The following is a 17129-nucleotide window of genomic DNA, read 5'->3' as shown; positions in this document are numbered from 1 at the left end:
TGATCTAAAGCCGCTAGGCAAAAATTTATATAGCTGAACATGAGGTTTTCAGTTTAACATTCTGATCAGACTGTATGAAACCCACTGCCACGTCACGGCAAACCTCGTAGTGGGTCCTACCGCCCTAATGGATCGGAGCCGCGACCACCACCACAGTGGCAATGCACCAGCAGGGCAGACGGCCTTTTGCCCCACAGCACCCATGCTGCAAGACTGAGCCCCCATGACTCCAGACCACACAGCCCCACCAGCACAAAGCCACAGCAACAATGGTCGCCACACAGCACCAACACCAAAATGAAAGGAGCACTGAAACTCACCTTCCTCTAGCTCTTCAGTGAGAGCCAAAATGTGCAAGACCCCTTATTTTGCAGTCTCCTGCTAATTAAAATCACCTGTGCCAAATGGGAGGAGTGCAGGTCCAAGAAAGACAAGAACATGCTTTGCACATTGGGCGCAGGGCTAGTGTGATGTAAAATTCTCATGTGAGCCCTGGGTCCCTACACTGCTGTCACAGTATTGACACTGGAGGTGAATATGAGTGCTTTTATTTTAACGAGATCCAACTCGAGTAGAAAACGGTTGTCCTAGTATAGGACATTTCCTTTTTGAAGATTTTCGGTTAAAACATTTCTAATATTCTGAACACGAAAAAGGTTTCTCCCCTGTGTGACTTCTCTGATATTTATTAAGTGTTGATTTCCGTGTAAAACATTTCCCACATTGAGAACATGAAAAAGGTTTCTCCCCTGTGTGAAGTCTTTGGTGACTAAGAGATAATTTCGTCACAAAAGATTTTCCACATTCTCAGCAGGAAAAACGCTCATCTCCTGTGTGGGTTCCCTGTTGGCTTTTAAGTTGCGCTTTACAGTTAAAATATTTCCCACATTATGAATATGGAAAGGGCTTCTCCCCTGTGTGAGTTCTCTGGTGGTTAACCAAATCTGATTTCTGGTTAAAACGTTTCCCACATTCTGAACATGAAAAAGGCTTCTCCCCTGTGTGAGTTCGTTGGTGTATAACAAGATTCCATTTCTGGTTAAAATATTTCCCACATTCTGAACATGAAAAAGGCTTCTTCCCTGTGTGAGTTATCTGGTGCTTAACAAAATTTGATTTCTGTGTAAAATGTTTCCCACATTCTGAACAGGTAAAAGGCTTCTCCCCTGTGTGAATTCTCCAATGTACAACAAAATTTGATTTCAGTGTAAAATATTTCCCACATTCTGAACAGGAAAATGACTTCTTTGCTTTAGGAGCAGTTTGTTTTTTAATACTTATTTTGTGACTTTGATTTTCCTTATTAGTTGGCAATGAATCAGAAGACAGGAACAGTTTCAACGGATCAGATGACAGATCTTTGCTGTGAAGGGATGATGGTATTTCTGGAGTAATGGCATTCACTTCAGATGTATCCCGTGGAATCTCAAGATCATCTAATTTAAAAATTGAAGATGTCAGCTGTCCCCCTGATCTCTTGGTACAGTCATCTGCTAAGAATAAAACAATTATTAATTTTTTATAATATATTTTATATATTTCAAAATTTCTACTGTCAGCAGGTTTTGCTAAGTAAACTACAGGCATTGTTATGTTCCCCCGTTATACTGATTTAAATGATACCTGGAATGAAGAAATACATCTTGAGATGCTCGTGCTCCGTGGTGGGACTGTAGGCAGAGTCTTATATTTCTGCCCTAAGCTACAGAAACCAAGGAAGACCTGCCCACAGGCTGCTCCAAAGCACAAACAGTCTGTGTGTCTCTGTCTTTATCATGAGGAACATGTTTGTGCTTCGGGGCAGCCTGTGGGCAGGTCTTTCCTGTGGGCAGGTCTGGCTTAGAGCAGGAAGACAAGACTCTACCGCAAGATGGATTTCCACACCCCAGGTATCATTTTAATCAGCATAACAGCAGCAACATGACAATGTCTGTAGTTTACTTAGCAAAATCTTGCTGACAAGTTCGTTTTAAACTGTCAGTAAAAATGGCAAGTTATGTTAAAAATTTGAATTATTCACCAAGACAATGACAGTAGACAGTCTAAGAAAACCTCATAGGTTGAATCGTTGGTTGGTCAACAACCTCATACGTTGAATCATTGGTTGGTTTGTATGCGCATATTCATCACTGTAATGAGCGGTCCCACGTGACCGCTCACACAGGACAGGCTGCCAGCGCTGAGAGGAGAGAGGAGACATCGCGGGAGCTGGGTGAGTATTTCTCTGCAAGGGGCCAGGTGGCGCACTGGGGATGGGAGGCGGGGATCACCTGCAAACTTTATTTTTAACAAAAAAGAAAAAAAACTTGATCTTTCATCTCTTCTCTCCTGCGGGGGAGAAGAGATGAATGCCGCCTTCAGCACCACACGCGGGGGGGACAGCGCTTACTGTAGCGCTGTCTCTCCTGCACGGTCCGTGTGGTCCTCAGGCGGCACACGGGCAGCACACGGCTGCCGCACGTGTGCCACACGGATGTGCCACGTGAGCACACGGACACGGATAACTCCGGTACCGATTTCTCCGGTACCGGAATTGTCTGGACGTGTGAAAGAGGCCTTACATACTGTGTAAAGGTACTTTCACACTAAGCAACTTTGCAGCGAGAACGACGACGATCCGTGACGTTGCAGCGTCCTGGATAGCGATCTCGTTGTGTTTGACACGCAGCAGCGATCTGGATCCCGCTGTGATATCGCTGGTCGGAGCTAGAAGTCCAGAACTTTATTTCGTTGCTTGATCACCCGCTGTCATCACTGTATCGGCGTGTGTGATGCCGATACAGCGATGTGTTCACTTGTAACCAGGGTAAACATCGGGTTACTAAGCGCAGGGCCACGCTTAGTAACCCGATATTTACCCTGGTTACCATTGTAAAAGTAAAAAAAAACACTACATACTCACCTTCTGATGTCTGTCACGTCCCCCGGCGTCCACAGGGTTACGCGCTGCTGCCGAGAGCTTCCTGCACTGACTGTGTCAGCGCCGGCAGTAGCAGAGCACAGCGGTGACGTCACCGCTGTGCTCTGCTTTATGGCCGGCGCTGACAGTCAGTGCAGGAAGTTCTCGGCAGCAGCGCGTAACCCTGTGGACGCCGGGGGACATGACAGACATCAGAAGGTGAGTATGTAGTGTTTTTTTTTAAACTTTTACAATGGTAACCAGGGTAAATATCGGGTTACTAAGCGCGGCCCTGCGCTTAGTAATCCGATATTTACCCTGGTTACCCGGGTGCTGCAGGGGGACTTCGGCATTGTTAAAGACAGTTTCAACGATGCCGAAGTCGTTCCCCTGATCGTTGGTCGCTGGAGAGAGCTGTCTGTGTGACAGCTCCCCAGCGACCTAAACAGCGACGCTGCAGCGATCGGCTCGTTGTCTATATCGCTGCAGCGTCGCTGAGTGTGACGGTACCTTAAGACTGTAATAGTGACTGTACATTGAGTGTGTTAAGCTTTGTTTATTGATGTGTGCTTATATCCTAAGGCTAAGTTCACACGTTGCAGAATTGCCGCGGAAATTTCCGCGGCAATTCTGCGCCTCCTGCTGCGGGTATATCGCATGCAGAATTAGCATGCATATACCCGCAGAAAACTAGCGTTTTGCAAGCATAATTAGCTTGCAGAATGCTAGAGCTAGAGCGATCTGTAGCATCGCTTGGAAAACTGACTGACAGGTTGGTCACACTTGTCAAACATAGTGTTTGACAAGTGTGACCAACTTTTTACTATAGATGCAGCATCTATAGTAAAAGATCGAATGTTTAAAAATAATAAAAAAAATAAAAAACATGGTTATACTCACCTGCAGACCTCAGCGGCGTCCGTTCCTATAGCTGGAGTGCAGTGAAGGGCCTGCGATGACGTCACTGTCTTGTGATTGGTCGCGTGAGTCACATGAGCGGTCAAGCGACCAATCACAAGACAGTGACGTCATCACAGGTCCTGAACCACATCATCTATAGGAACGGAAGAGAGATCATGCACCGGAGAGGTGGGAACACTTCGGGGGCCATCAGAGGGTGAGTATAGGACTATTTTTTATTTTAATTTTTTATTTTTTACCAATTATATGGTGCCCAGTCCGTGGAGGAGAGTCTCCTCTCCTCCACCCTGGGTACCAACCGCACATGATCTGCTTGCTTCCTGCATGGTGTGCACAGCCCCGTGCGGGAAGAAAGCAGATCAATGCACTCCTATGGGTGCAGAATCGCCGCGATTCCGCAATTTTAATGAACATGCTGCGTTTTTTTCTGGAATGCGATTCCGCTCAGGAAAAAAATGCAGCATGTGCACAAAAAATGTGGAATGCATTCTATTACATAGGATGATTAATGTAAGCGTTTTTTTCGCGGTTTTATAGCGTTTTTATAGCGAAAAACCGCGAAAAAACCGCGAAAAATTTGCTACGTGTGCACACAGCCTAATGGTGCTACTTAATCCCATCACCATTGTTTACCTTATCTTGATGTTGGACTGAAAGACCCTGGGTAATTCTAAAAATAGCTTACATGCCTTGGGTATAAACAGACTCAGAGATCACATCCTGGGAGACTGAAGTAATACAGAGCTACCAGCCAGACATTCTGCAAACCACCCAACAGACAAGAGAAAGGAATGCAGCCAATTCATCATGGCACCATCACAAGGGACACTCATCTATGATTCTATAGGATACAACCTAGGAGTTTTTGGCTCCGGTTGGAAGGACCCAGATCTGATCCAGTGACCATCTCTGAACCATGGATATGTTTGGAGAAAGCCAGGTTTGGGACCCGCTGGTTGCCTGGTTCCATGGAGATGGTCAGATAAGCCAGGAGGTGACTCTCGTGTCAACTGGCTTTGGACCTTGTATGGACTCTATGGACAGTTCTTGGTCATCTCCCTATGCTTGTCGTTACCCCTTCTCTGTGCGTGCATCCACAGATGGAGTAGCGACCCTGGGAGCTCTGACATCATGTCAACTGGCTTTTAACCTTGTAAAGACTCTTCAGGATCTTAGCCGAGGGTCTGTCGGACCCGGCTGAAGAACACAGGACTGCTCTCGGATATCTCCCCACGCTTGTCATTACCTCCTCTCTGCGTGCATCCATAGATGGAGTAGCTACCCTGGGAGCTCAGACGTAACATCTACCATTACCTCGGCGAGTCAGCAGAAGGGTGAGGCCCTGTAATGTGCACCATCTTGGTGTAATTGGTGGGATTGTTCTGTTTGCTATTATGTGCTGTGGTTCAATAAAGTATTGCCACACTGTTTTACCTTAACCCTGTGTTGTCTGTGTAGTGTATTGCCCACTGGGAAATAGAGCGGGCGTTCAGTGGTATGAGACGTGGTCCATGCAGTCTTGCTAAAGACAGCCGGGCTAGCAGACGAGAACACCCACTGACCCCATTTCTCCACAATTGGTGGCAGCAGTGGAACACTACTCAGCCCGGCAGAACCGGGGGAGCTGCAGGGGACTGGTGTTCTCACACACCATCCAGGGCTCCACAACAGGGAGGTATACAGACCCAGCAGACCATTGATGAGGCATGAACAGCAGGTTTTAGATGCCACTATATCCAACCACCGAACTCATCATCTTTCCCCCATCTCACGTATCCCCCCTACCTGATCTATCTATTATGGTAAACGGCATCACGTTCTCTCGTGCACCTGAAATCTGCTGCCTCGGGGTAACTCTCGACTCTGCCTTGTCCTTCAAACCGCACGTTCAAACTCTTGCCACCTCCTGTCGCCTCCAACTCAAAAATATTGCCAGAATCCGTCCCTTCCTCACCCCACAATCTACTAAGACCCTTGTGCATGCCCTTATCATCTACTACTACTGCAACACCCTCCTCTGTGGCCTCCCCGCTAACTCTCTTGCACCACTCCAGTCTGTCCTCAACTCTGCTGCCCAGCTAATCCACCTCTCTCCTCGCTACTCCCCTGCTTCTCCCCTTTGCAAATCCCTCCACTGGCTCCCAATTCCCCAATGAATCCAGTTCAAACTACTAACACTTATCTACAAAGCCATCCACAACCTGTCCCCTCCCTATATCTCTGAACTAATCTCCCAATATCTTCCCTCAAGTAATCTCTGATCCTCCCAAGACCTCCTACTCTCCTCCTCACTTATTCGTTCCTCACACAACCGCCTCCAAGATTTCTCCCGAATATCCCCCATCCTCTGGAATTCCATGCCTCAACACGGCCGACTATCCACCACCCTCGGATCCTTCAGACGGAACCTGAAAACCCATCTCTTCAAGAAAGCCTACAGCCTGCAATAACCATTCTGATGCCTCGCCATTGCCAGAGCAGCCGCCTCACCACCGCCAGAGCTGCTGCACCTCCGACCTTCTGTCTCTTCCCCACTATCCCATAGAATGTAAGTTCGCAAGGACAGGGTCCTCTCCCCTCTGTACCAGTCTGTCACTGGAAACTTGTTTACTGTAAACGATATTTATAACCCTGTATGCAACTTCTTTCTCATGTACAGCACCATGGAATTACTGGTGCTATATAAATAAATAATAATAATAATAATAATAACCCCACCAAGTCGGCCTTGGGAAGAGGACCAGAGAAGCTATATGACCTCAACAAGAAACGGAAACTACAGGAGATGTTCCAGCTTCAACAGATTGAATAGAATTTAATGCAGGAGCTACAAAATACGTGGAGAAGCAGTGATCTTTTATATGAGTCCATGTAACCAAGGAGTTCCAGCCAGCGTCCTTATATTCTGTGTTCTGTGAGTGGAGTGTTGTCGCACTGGAAATACATGGAGAAGCAGTGATCTTTTATATGCGTCCGTGTAACCAAGGAGTTCCAGCCAGCGTCCATCTTTCAGAGTCCAGCCAGGGAAGAGTGGGCCTCCTGAGACACGGGGTGGTGCTGAAAGAGGTACTCCAGCACGGTAGACCCCCGTTACACCAGTTGTTACTCTTCAATTACGTATGGAGTTTATTTTCATAAGGAGCATATGGAATATGCTCTAAGGAAACTGGATGATCGGAAGCCTATCATGTCTGGTTAATTAAGATAGGGGAGGAATGTGAAGACACCAGATTGTATCTTAATTTCCGAGTCAACCATGTTTTTGCAAAACCAAAAGAACTGGCTTTTTATCTGTATATTGGCTTGTGAATTTAAGTGTTTATGTCTGGTGTTGTGAATTCCGTTCTTGGGCTCCCTCTGGTGGTTTCGAGTGGAACTGCTGCTCCTTGGGTTTAGTAGTGGCAGCTGCTTTCACTGATCGTTTCTCCTGCCTCTGCTATTTAACCTGGCTCTGGTCTTCATTCAATGCCAGCTGTCAATGTTTTTGGGTTGGATTCAGATCTCTCCTTGGATTTCTCTGATGGCCTGTCCATTTCAGCAAAAGATAAGTTCTTGCTAGTTCTTTGGTTGTCCATTTGCTGTGGACTTTATTCTCAGCTCATGTTATGTTTCTTTTTGTCCAGCTTGTCAGTATGATATATTCAGGCTAGCTGGAAGCTCTGGGGAAGCAGATTTGCCCTCCACACCGTGAGTCGGTGTGGAGATTATTTTTGTAAACTCTGCGTGGATTTTTAGTTTTTAATACTGACCGCACAGTATCCTTTCCTATTCTGTCTATCTAGATTAGTATTGGCCACCTTTGCTAAAATCTATTTTCATTTCTGTGTATGTCATTTCCCTCTCCACTCACAGTCAATATTTGTGGGGGGCTATCTTTCCTTTTGGGGTTTTCTCTGAGGCAAGATAGCTTTCTGTTTCCATCTTTAGGGGTAGTTAGTTCTCAGGCTGTGACGAGGTGTCTAGGGAGTGATAGGAACATCCCACGGCTATTTCTAGTGTTGGTGTTAGGATTAGGAACTGCGGTCAATACAGATACCACCTCCTCAGAGCTCGTCCCATGTTGCTCTTTAACCACCAGGTCATATCAGTGTTGCTCCTTAACCACCAGGTCATAACAGTACAGCTGGCCCGCAATGTGTTGAATGCATCTCAAAAGAGGGAAAAAAAAGTTCTGTGCCATTTTTTTTTTCCTTTGTAGTTTGTTTTGTCTTTTTTTCCTCTTAATCTCTGGGTGGTTCAGGATTCTGCTGCTGACATGGAGGTTCAGGGTCTGTTCTCGCGTGTGGATCAACTCGCTGCAAGGGTACTGAGTATCCAAGATTATGTTGTTCAGACTCCGGTTTTAGAGCCTAGAATTCCTATTCCTGATTTGTTTTCTGTGGATAGATCCAAATTTTTGAACTTTAAAAATAACTGCAGATTGTTTTTTGCTTTGAGACCCCGTTCCTCTGGTGACCCCATTCAGCAGATGAAGATTGTCATTTCTCTGCTGCGTGGAGACCCGCAGGACTGGGCATTCTCCCTTGAGCCAGGGAATCCTGCATTGCTCAATGTAGATGCATTTTTTCAAGCGCTCGGATTGCTGTATGGCGAACCTAATTCTGTGGATCAGGCAGAAAAAACCTTGCTGGCTCTGTGTCAGGGTCAGGAAGCGGCAGAAGTATACTGCCAGAAATTTAGAAAGTGGTCTGTGCTCACAAAATGGAATGAGTATGCCCTGGCCGCAATTTTCAGAAAGGGTCTTTCTGAAGCCCTTAAAGATGTTATGGTGGGGTTCCCCACGCCTGCTGGTTTGAACGAATCAATGTCTTTGGCCATTCAGATTGATCGGCGCCTGCGCGAGCGCAAGGTGGTGCACCATATGGCGGTGTCCTCTGGGCAGAGTCCTGAGCCTATGCAATGTGATAGGATTTTGACTAGAGCAGAACGGCAGGAATTCAGACGTCAGAATGGGCTGTGTTTTTACTGTGGTGATTCTACTCATGCTATTTCTGATTGCCCTAAGCGTACTAAGAAGGTCGCTAGGTCTGTTATAGTGTTGAGCGATACCGTCCGATACTTGAAAGTATCGGTATCGGAAAGTATCGGCCGATACCGGCAAAGTATCGGATCCAATCCGATACCGATACCCGATACCAATACAAGTCAATGGGACTCATGTATCGGACGGTATCCCTGATGGTTCCCAGGGTCTGAAAGGAGAGGAAACTCTCCTTCAGGCCCTGGGAACCATATAAATGTGTAAAAGAAAGAATTAAAATAAAAAATATCGCTATACTCACCTCTCCGACGCAGCCGGGACCTCAGCGAGGGAACCGGCAGCGTTGTTTGTTTAAAATTCGCGCTTTTACTTGGTTACGTGAAGTCCCGGCTTGTGATTGGTCAGGGCGGCCATGTTGCCGGGACGCGGACCAATCACAGCAAGCCGTGACGAAATTACGTCACGGCTTGCTGTGATTGGTCCGCGTCCCGGCAACATGGCCGCCATTAACCAATCACAAGCCGTGACGTCACGGGAGGCTGGACTTGCGCGTTTTTTAAAAAGCGCGCGTGTCCAGCCTCCAGTGACGTCCCGGCTTGTGATTGGTTAATGGCGGCCATGTTGCCAGGACGCGGACCAATCACAGCAAGCCGTGACGTAATTTCGTCACGGCTTGCTGTGATTGGTCCGCGTCCCGGCAACATGGCGCCGTGACCAATCATAAGCCGGAACGTCACTGGAGGCTGGACACGCGCGCTTTTTAAAAAACGCGCAAGTCCAGCCTCCCGTGACGTCACGGCTTGTGATTGGTTAATGGTGGCCATGTTGCCGGGACGCGGACCAATCACAGCAAGCCGTGACGTAATTTCGTCACGGCTTGCTGTGATTGGTCCGCGTCCCGGCAACATGGCCGCCCTGACCAATCACAAGCCGGGACTTCACGTAACCAAGTAAAAGCGCGAATTTTAAACAAACAACGCTGCCGGTTCCTTCGCCGAGGTCCAGGCTGCGTCGGAGAGGTGAGTATAGCAATATTTTTTATTTTAATTCTTTCTTTTACACATTTTTACATTAATGTTGTTTCGATACCGATACCCGATACCACAAAAATATCGGATCTCGGTATCGGAATTCCGATACAGCAAGTATCGGCCGATACCCGATACTTGCAGTATCGGAATGCTCAACACTAGTCTGTTACCATTAGTACTGTACAGCCTAAATTTCTCTTGTCTGTTACCCTGATTTGCTCATTGTCGTCCTTTTCTGTTATGGCATTTGTGGATTCAGGCGCTGCCCTGAACTTAATGGACTTAGAGTTCGCCAAACGCTGTGGTTTTTCCTTGGAGCCTTTGCAGAGCCCTATTCCCTTAAGGGGGATTGATGCTACACCATTGGCCAAGAATAAACCTCAGTACTGGACACAGTTGACCATGTACATGGCTCCAGCACATCAGGAAGATATTCGCTTTTTGGTGTTGCATAATTTGCATGATGTTGTTGTGCTGGGTTTTCCATGGTTACAGGTACATAATCCAGTGCTGGATTGGAAATCTATGTCTGTGACTAGTTGGGGTTGTCAAGGGATACATAGTGATGTTCCTTTGATGGCAATTTCCTCTTCCCCCTCTTCTGAAGTTCCTGAGTTTTTGTCGGATTTCCAGGATATATTTGATGAGCCCAAGTCCAGTTCCCTTCCTCCTCATAGGGACTGTGATTGTGCTATTAACTTGATTCCGGGCTGTAAGTTCCCTAAGGGCCGACTTTTCAATCTGTCTGTGCCAGAGCATGCCGCTATGCGGAGTTATGTAAAGGAGTCTTTGGAGAAGGGGCATATTCGACCGTCTTCGTCACCGTTGGGAGCGGGGTTCTTTTTTGTTGCCAAGAAGGATGGCTCCTTGAGGCCCTGTATTGATTATCGCCTTCTCAATAAGATCACGGTCAAATTCCAGTACCCTTTACCTTTGCTTTCTGATTTGTTTGCTCGGATTAAGGGGGCTAGTTGGTTTACTAAGATTGACCTTCGAGGGGCGTATAATCTTGTTCGTATTAAACAGGGTGACGAATGGAAAACAGCATTTAATACGCCCGAAGGCCATTTTGAATACCTTGTGATGCCATTCGGGCTCTCTAATGCTCCATCTGTGTTTCAGTCCTTTATGCATGATATCTTCTGGAATTATCTTGATAAATTCATGATTGTATATTTGGATGATATTTTGTTTTTTTCCGATGATTGGGAGTCTCATGTGAAGCAGGTCAGGATGGTATTTCAGATCCTTCGTGCTAATTCGTTGTTTGTGAAGGGGTCTAAGTGGCTTTTTGGAGTTCAGAAGGTTTCTTTTTTGGGTTTCATCTTTTCTACCTCGGCTATTCAAATGGATCCTGTTAAGGTCAAGGCCATTCATGATTGGACTCAACCCACATCTGTGAAGAGCTTTCAGAAATTTTTGGGCTTTGCTAATTTTTATCGCTGCTTCATTGCTAACTTTTCCAGTGTGATTAAGCCTCTGACCGATTTGACGAAGAAAGGCGCTGATGTGATGAATTGGTCCTCTGCGGCTGTTGAGGCCTTTCAGGAGCTTAAACGTCGTTTTACTTCTGCCCCTGTGTTGCGTCAGCCAGATGTTTCTCTCCCTTTTCAGGTTGAGGTTGACGCTTCTGAGATTGGGGCAGGGGCCGTTTTGTCTCAGAGAAGTTCTGATGGCTCTTTGATGAAACCGTGTGCTTTCTTGTCCAGAAAGTTTTCGCCTGCTGAGCGTAATTATGATGTCGGCAATCGGGAGTTGTTGGCTATGAAGTGGGCATTTGAGGAATGGCGACATTGGCTAGAGGGAGCCAAGCATCGCGTTGTGGTCTTGACCGATCAAAAGAATCTGATTTACCTTGAGTCTGCCAAGCGGTTGAATCCTAGACAGGCTCGATGGTCTCTGTTTTTCTCCCGTTTTGATTTTGTGGTCTCGTATCTTCCGGGATCTAAGAATGTGAAGGCTGATGCCCTTTCTAGGAGTTTTTTGCCTGATTCTCCGGGAGTCCTTGAGCCGGTTGGTATTCTCAAGGAGGGGGTGATTCTTTCTGCCATCTCCCCTGATTTATGGCGGGTGCTTCGGGAGTTTCAGGCTGATAAATCTGACCGCTGTCCAGTGGGGAAACTGTTTGTTCCTGATAGATGGACTAGTAAGGTAATTTCTGGGGTTCATTGTTCTGTATTGGCTGGTCATCCTGGGATTTTTGGTACCAGAGAGTTGGTTGCTAGGTCCTTTTGGTGGCCTTCCTTGTCACGGGATGTGCGTTCTTTTGTGCAGTCCTGTGGGACTTGTGCCCGGGCCAAGCCTTGCTGTTCCCGTGCTAGTGGGTTGCTTTTGCCTTTGCCGGTCCCTGAGAGGCCCTGGACACATATTTCCATGGATTTTATTTCTGATCTTCCTGTTTCTCAGAAGATGTCTGTCATCTGGGTGGTTTGTGACCGGTTTTCTAAGATGGTCCATTTGGTACCTTTGCCTAAGTTGCCTTCCTCCTCTGATTTGGTTCCATTATTTTTTCAGCATGTGGTTCGTTTGCATGGCATTCCGGAGAATATTGTGTCTGACAGAGGTTCCCAGTTTGTTTCTAGGTTTTGGCGGTCCTTTTGTGCTAGAATGGGCATTGATTTGTCTTTTTCTTCAGCATTTCATCCTCAGACAAATGGCCAAACGGAGCAAACCAATCAGACCTTGGAAACCTATTTGAGATGCTTTGTGTCTGCTGATCAGGATGATTGGGTGACCTTCTTGCCGTTGGCCGAGTTTGCCCTTAATAATCGGGCTAGTTCGGCTACCTTGGTTTCGCCTTTTTTTTGTAACTTTGGTTTTCATCCTCGTTTTTCTTCAGGGCAGGTTGAGCCTTCTGACTGTCCTGGTGTGGATTCTGTGGTGGACAGGTTACAGCAGATTTGGACTCATGTGGTGGACAATTTAACGTTGTCTCAGGAAAAGGCTCAACGATTTGCTAACCATCGTCGGTGTGTTGGTCCCCGGCTTCGTGTTGGGGATTTGGTCTGGTTGTCTTCTCGTCATGTTCCTATGAAGGTTTCTTCCCCAAAGTTCAAGCCTCGCTTTATTGGTCCTTATAAGATTTCTGAAATTATCAATCCGGTGTCTTTTCGTTTGGCCCTTCCAGCTTCTTTTTCCATTCATAATGTTTTCCATAGATCTTTGTTGCGGAGATATGTGGTGCCTATGGTTCCCTCCGTTGATCCTCCTGCTCCGGTGTTGGTTGAGGGGGAGTTGGAATATGTGGTGGAGAAGATTTTGGATTCTCGTTTTTCGAGGCGGAAGCTTCAGTATCTGGTCAAGTGGAAGGGTTATGGCCAGGAGGATAATTCTTGGGTTGTTGCCTCCGATGTCCATGCTGCCGATTTGGTTCGTGCTTTTCACTTGGCTCGTCCTGATCAGCCTGGGGGCTCTGGTGAGGGTTCGGTGACCCCTCCTGAAGGGGGGGGTACTGTTGTGAATTCCGTTCTTGGGCTTCCTCTGGTGGTTTCGAGTGGAACTGCTGCTCCTTGGGTTTAGTAGTAGCAGCTGCTTTCACTGATCGTTTCTCCTGCCTCTGCTATTTAACCTGGCTCTGGTCTTCATTCAATGCCAGCTGTCAATGTTTTTGGGTTGGATTCAGATCTCTCCTTGGATTTCTCTGTTGGCCTGTCCATTTCAGCAAAAGATAAGTTCTTGCTAGTTCTTTGGTTGTCCATTTGCTGTGGACTTTATTCTCAGCTCATGTTATGTTTCTTTTTGTCCAGCTTGTCAGTATGATATATTCAGGCTAGCTGGAAGCTCTGGGGAAGCAGATTTGCCCTCCACACCGTGAGTCGGTGTGGAGATTATTTTTGTAAAATCTGCGTGGATTTTTAGTTTTTAATACTGACCGCACAGTATCCTTTCCTATTCTGTCTATCTAGATTAGTATTGGCCTCCTTTGCTAAAATCTGTTTTCATTTCTGTGTATGTCATTTCCCTCTCCACTCACAGTCAATATTTGTGGGGGGCTATCTTTCCTTTTGGGGTTTTCTCTGAGGCAAGATAGCTTTCTGTTTCCATCTTTAGGGGTAGTTAGTTCTCAGGCTGTGAGGCTGTGACGAGGTGTCTAGGGAGTGATAGGAACATCCCACGGCTATTTCTAGTGTTGGTGTTAGGATTAGGAACTGCGGTCAGTACAGATACCACCTCCTCAGAGCTCGTCCCATGTTGCTCTTTAACCACCAGGTCATATCAGTGTTGCTCCTTAACCACCAGGTCATAACAGTCTGGTGGGTCAAGAAGACAGACTTGCCAACTGATATACTATCTAACATACTGTGTAAGTCTGTAATAGTGACTGTACATTGAGTGTGTTAAGCTTTGTTTATTGATGTGTACTTATATGCTAATAGTGCTACTTAATCCCATCACCATTGTTTACCTTATCTTGATGTTGGACTGAAAGACCCTGGGTAATTCTAAAAATAGCTTACGTGCCTTGGGTATAAAAAGACTCAGAGATCACATCCTGGGAGACTGAAGTAATACAGAGTTTACCAGCCAGACATTCTGCAAACCACCCAACAGACAAGAGAAAGGAATGCAGCCAATTCATCACGGCACCATCACGAGGGACACTGATCTATGATTCTATAGGATACAACCTAGGAGTTTTTGGCTCCAGTTGGAAGGACACAGATCTGATCCAGTGACCATCTCTGAACCATGGATATATTTGGAGAAAGCCAGGTTTGGGACCCGCTGGTCGCCTGGTTCCATGGAGATGGTCAGATAAGCCAGGAGGTGACTCTCGTGTCAACTGGCTTTGGACCTTGTATGGACTCTATGGACAGTTCTTGGTCATCTCCCTATGCTTGTCGTTACCCCTTCTCTGTGCATGCATCCACAGATGGAGTAGAGACTCTGGGAGCTCTGACATCATGTCAACTGGCTTTTGACCTTGTAAATACTCTTCAGGATCTTAGCCGAGGGTCTGTCGGACCTGGCTGAAGAACACAGGACTGCTCTCGGATATCTCCCTACACTTGTCATTACCTCCTCTCTGCGTGCATCCATAGATGGAGTAGCGACCCTGGGAGCTCGGACGTAACATCTACCATTATCTCAGCGAGTCAGCGGAAGGGTGAGGCCCTGTAATGTGCACCATCTTGGGGTAATTGGTGGGATTGTTCTGTTTGCTATTATGTGCTGTGGTTCAATAAAATATTGCCACACTGTTTTACCTTAACCCTGTGTTGTCTGTGTAGTGTATTGCCCACTGGAAGATAGAGTGGGTGTTCATTGGTATGAGCCGTGGTCCATGCAGTCTTGCTAAAGACAACCGGGCCAGCGGAGGAGAACACCCACTGACCCCGTTTCTCCACAGTGCCCCCCAGCGTTGAAAATTCTCCGGGGTCTCGGCTACCAGGGGTCTGTGATACGGCTGGACTACACCACCGATAAAGCAGCCACAGCCGGTGACTGAGAAGAATCTGTGACTTCTCTGCATTTAGTGGTTACCACTCACCTGGGTAGTCATATGTAGGAATCTCCTCTTTACACCACTTATCACCCCTTACATATGTCTCTGTAGTATTAATATGGGTCAGATCTTCACCCTGAAACAAATATTGTAAAAGTCACAGACAGATGGAGAAGTCACATCTATGATCAGCTCTAATCCTGCCATCTCCACCGTTCTCATTACACAAGTATAAAACATATAATACTGGTGGATAAAACAAGACTGAGCACAAGACCTTCAGAGCCGTCTACACATCATAGAAGAGATCTCATGACACCTTCTCTCCATCTGCCTTATGATCCTGAGGAATATTGGGGTCTTCTTGTTTACAGTCCTGTGGAAGAAGAGGACGGGGACATCTCTTTGGTGTTATCTTCTTACTGGATAGATCTGGAGGAAACACATACAGGGACTGAATTCATTCTTTACATACAGAAAATTATAGGCTATATGTATTTAGTCCTGTCTATTACCTGGTGATGTGAGGGGCTGGGGAACCTCCATCATGACGTCCTTGTACAGATCTTTGTATCCTTCTAAATACTCCCACTCCTCCAAGGAGAAATAGACGGCGACATCCTGACACCTTATAGTAACCTGACACATACAATGATACCGTCATCCCCCAGATCCCTTCATAGCGTTATTGTATAATGACTCAGCATTCCCAGCAGTGTCACCTCTCCAGTCAGAAGCTCAATCATCTTGTAGGTGAGTTCTATGATCTTCTGATCATTGATGTCCTCATATATCAGGGGGAGAGGTGGAGGCCCTGTGATTGGGCTCAGGGGTCTTCCCCATCCCTCAGACACAGGGTCCTGACAGCACTCACTAGAGGTCTTTTTCACTACTGTGTAATCCTGGTTATGGAGAGACACATTAATAAATCTCACTACAGACATTTCCAGAGTCCTCACCTCTCCAGTTCTGTCCATCTGTTATTTCCATAGATAAGAATGATGTAATGTGAGGTCATCAGAATCTCTCACCTCTCCAGTAAGCCGGAAGAGGATCTCTAGGGTGAGGTGTAATATCCTCTCCGCCATCTTGTCTCTGTCCATATCCATCTTTAATTGGAAAATTAGGAAACTTCTCTTATATAGAAGATCTTCACTGAGAGGATCCGATATTGTAGAGACCTGAATGAGAAGAAGATGAGCCGATGTAACATCATAAAATCCTGTGTAATAATACAATTACTGGAGATAATAAGGGAAACATATAAGGAGATTTATTATTTTACAGTATTTAGTTTTCTTTTTAATATCTATATTTATAAACTAGCCAATGTAAATTTACAAAAAGTTAAATTTTATTTCAGAAAGTCATATACACAAAACTGTATCATACAGTAGTAAAATAGCAACTATATCCTAGATACATCAAGAGAGCGATCCAGGAAACCACAGAACACAAATGAATCCAATAAGCACTGCTTCCCAAAAGAGTGCATGTTAGTAAGTACTCTCACACACATGGGACCTGCTAGCAGTGGCAAGTGGTGTTGCAACCACGCCCCCTGAGGAAGCGACGATATTTTCACGCGAAACGCGCGTTGGGGTTTGCGATCCAGGACCCACACAGGACGTCTGCACATATATGGGTAAATAAACTTATTTAATTAAGCAATCTGGCTCTTACAGCCCTATGATATGTGGGGAATTGACGTGACAACGCTCTTAGAAGCATACTGTTTGGTTGCAACACCACTTGCCACTGCTAGCAGGTCCCATGTGTGTGAGAGTACTTACTAACATGCACTCTTTTGGGAAGCAGTGCTTATTGGATTCATTTGTGTTCTGTGGTTTC

General features: G+C 46.2%; 1 long non-coding RNA gene across 1 annotated transcript; it reads right to left on the bottom strand.

The window, feature by feature from the left end:
- Positions 1 to 1444: 1444 nt before the first annotated feature.
- LOC143767625 (uncharacterized) lies at positions 1445 to 15708 on the bottom strand. Its single transcript, XR_013213731.1, has 3 exons — positions 15598 to 15708; positions 15324 to 15414; positions 1445 to 1493 (listed from the first exon to the last, which is right to left on the bottom strand). It is a non-coding gene; the product is annotated as an uncharacterized LOC143767625 (long non-coding RNA).
- Between the last annotated feature and the right edge of the window lie 1421 nt (positions 15709 to 17129).

This window comes from Ranitomeya variabilis, chromosome 4, assembly GCF_051348905.1.
Source record: "Ranitomeya variabilis isolate aRanVar5 chromosome 4, aRanVar5.hap1, whole genome shotgun sequence".
Classification (NCBI taxonomy): domain Eukaryota; kingdom Metazoa; phylum Chordata; class Amphibia; order Anura; family Dendrobatidae; genus Ranitomeya; species Ranitomeya variabilis.
The sequence above is the reverse complement of the archived record's forward strand: the minus strand, read 5'-3'. Positions and strand labels throughout refer to the sequence as shown.